At 52.9% G+C, this 3,049-nt stretch overlaps 1 long non-coding RNA gene across 1 annotated transcript; it reads left to right on the top strand.

Annotated features, from left to right (window-relative positions):
• Nucleotides 1–1,096: 1,096 nt before the first annotated feature.
• On the top strand, nt 1,097–2,195 carry LOC139600914 (uncharacterized). The gene is made up of 3 exons (XR_011682711.1): nt 1,097–1,211; nt 1,299–1,402; nt 1,988–2,195. It is a non-coding gene; the product is annotated as an uncharacterized lncRNA (long non-coding RNA).
• The last annotated feature ends 854 nt before the right edge of the window (nt 2,196–3,049 follow it).

Here is a 3,049-nt window from a genome sequence, read left to right on the forward strand (position 1 = left end):
CTATTTTCCATCTGTTTGTGACCCTGCAGTTCTTTAGTGTTTAAACTCCACACCCAGTGGGAGCTGCTGCTTCCCTATTTTGGGCAGACACAACAATTCCTCTCCAGGATTTCAGCTTTTATATTTTCCATCTACTTGAAAGAGATGATATTATATTTAATACTAATACTAATGTTAATACTACTACTACTACTAGCAATTATAAGTTATATTTAATAATAGTATATTATTATATTTTCCATCTATTTGTGACCCTGCAGTTCTTTAGTGTAGAACTCTGAACTCCACACGCAGTGGGAGCTGCTGCTTCCCCATTTGGGGCAGACACAACAATTCCTCTCCAGGCCTGGCAATCAAGGACACCTCACTGCCTCAGGGCCCAGAGATGGGAACAAAAGGGAGTTGGGGGCAGCAAACTTGGGGTCAATGACTTCATCAGCTGCAGCTGGAATTGGCAGATTCACCCCCAAAATGCAAATGGACCAAGCTTATAAAAGTGTGAAACCTGTGACCCATTGTCCATTTTTGGGTGGGTTTTGTCTGCCCTAAATGTACCTAAAGACCCTTCAATAAATAGAACTGCTGAGGTTTTTAATGGGAAGCCTTTGTTTTCCCCAGGCATTTCATTCAGGGCTGGCTCACCTGTGTGGTAAAATGCTCTTTTCCTGAGGCTGAACTTCAGAGAATTGGCACTTTCTGATGCTTGGTAGAGGGGTATGAGGAAGGAGATCATTATTTTGGGTTTCCCTTGTCTCTGGTCTGGACAACAGCAGTCCTGAAGGACCATGTTGTGTCTCATCACCTGCCTGACCCCACTGCTGTCCATGGGGATCCTCCTGCCCCATGGGATCTGCTCTCCTTGCATCCTCCTGCCCATGGGATCTGCTCTCCCTGGATCCTCCTGCCCATGGGATCTGCTCTCCCTGGATCCTCCTGCCCCATGGGATCTGCTCTCCCTGTGTCCTGGGTCTGGCTGGCCAGGCAGGGCAGGGAGGCTGGTGCTGATGGTGGCATTACCTGTCCCCATCCCTCCTGAGCAAGGTTCTCCCCTCACATCCCAGGTGCTGGAGCACAAACTCCTGAGCTGTGCCCTGCTGGCCACTTCTGCCTGCCAGGGACCACCTTCAGCATGGAGCACCCGTGTCCCAAGGGCACCTTTGGCCCCAGGCCTGGTGCCACCAGTGAGTCTGACTGTGAGCCCTGCCCAGCAGGTGAGGGGGACTGGCCACAGAAAATGTGCAAATTTCTCTTTTCATGTGGTTGAAAAGAGATCCTGTGCTGTTCTCTGTTTGTTTCAGGGATGTATTGCTCAGCCCCAGGGCTGTCCCAGCCCTCTGGATTTTGTTACCCAGGTTATCACTGTGCCAAGGGAGCCACCAGCCCAGCCCCTTTCAAGCACAGGGTGAGTGCCAGGCAGAGCAGCACAGTGACCTGGGCACCAGCACTGCCCTGTGACCCCTCCTGGCTGCTGGTGGCACCAGCACTGCCCTGTCACATCCCCCTGGCTGCTGGTGGCACCAGCACTGCCCTGTCACATCTCCTGGCTGCTGCTGGGATGTTTTCCAAGCATTTCTGCTCCTGCAGCTGCAGGGACATGCTGTTCCTGATGCCTGCTGGCATTCCTGGCTGCCCATGGATAAATTCTGGCCAGGATTTCATTTCTGTATTGCACTGGAACATGGGCTCTGACATCTCCTCCAAGGTATGCACCTGGGCCCTGTGTTTTGAAGTAAAAACATTCTCATATTTTAATATTTATATATTTTGGGGGACAGGAAAATATTTTCAGGGACAGGATAAGCCCCCTTCAGGAGCCAGGACCCTTTTTATGCCAGTGCTCTTTGTTTAGTTTCAAATCTGCAGGACTCAGGCCCTGTGTGCCCTGCCCAGCTCCTCTCTCTGTGCCCCCTGTGCCAAGCCTCCCCCTGATAACCCTGATAACCCTGATAACCCTGATAACCCTTGCCCCTGTATTTTCCTCCCTCAGGTGGACTCCTCCAGCCCTGCCCTGCCTGGCAATGACATGTGCCCCGTGGGCCACTTCTGTCCCCGCGGCACCGGGCACCCCGTGCCGTGTCCCCCTGGCTCCCTGTCCAGTGCCCTGGGGCTGGGGGCAGAGGGGCAGTGCCAGCCCTGCCCAGCTGGGAGGGTCTGCAGTGCCCCAGGGCTGGCTGAGCTGGCACAGACATCGCTGTGTGACCCAGGGTGAGTGGCACTGTCACTGAGCAGTGACCAAACACAGCTTGGTTGTGTGTTGTAATCAAGGGATGTCCAAATTTCCAGCTCCTGGGCTTGTTCCACACCCTGGGGTTGGGGGCAGAGGGGCAGTGCCAGCCCTGCTGAGCCAAGACTGTCTGAGCTGGCACAGACATCACTGTGTGACCCAGGGTGAGTGGCACTGTCACTGGGCAGGGACCAAACACAACCTTGCCCTGTGCTTTAATCAAGGGACATCCAAATTCCAGCTCCTGGCCTTGTTCCATGCCCTGGGGACAGAGGGGCAGTGCCAGCCCTGAGCCCTGCCCTGCTGGGAGGGTCTGCAGTGGCCCAGGGCTGGCTGAGCTGGCCCAGACATCGCTGTGTGACCCTGGGTGAGTGGCACTGTCACAGCCTTGCTGTGTGTTTTAATCAAGGGACATCCAAATTCCAGCTCCTGGGCTTGTTCCATGCCCTGGGGACAGAGGGGCAGTGCCAGCCCTGCCCACCTGGGAGGGTGTGCAATGCCCCAGGGCTGGCCCAGACATCTCTGTGTGACCCAGGGTGAGTGGCACTGCCACTGGGCAGTGACCAAACACAGCCTTGCTGTGTGTTTTAATCAATTTAATACCAGTTTCCAGCTCCTGGGCTCATTCTCAGCCCTTTGGTTGGGATGTGGTGTGGTATTTTCTGGGATGACGGGATGAAGGAGGTATTTTCTGGGTCTCCAGGATGAAGGAGGAATTGAGAATTTGACTCTGTGTTCTTAGAAGGCTAAATTATTATTTTATATTATTATAATATCTTATTATATGTTATTAAATTATATTATTATATGGTATTATAATATATT

The sequence above is a fragment of the Agelaius tricolor genome, unplaced genomic scaffold (assembly GCF_023055355.1).
Source record: "Agelaius tricolor isolate 1412-34295 unplaced genomic scaffold, bAgeTri1.0.p SCAF_29, whole genome shotgun sequence".
Taxonomy (NCBI): domain Eukaryota; kingdom Metazoa; phylum Chordata; class Aves; order Passeriformes; family Icteridae; genus Agelaius; species Agelaius tricolor.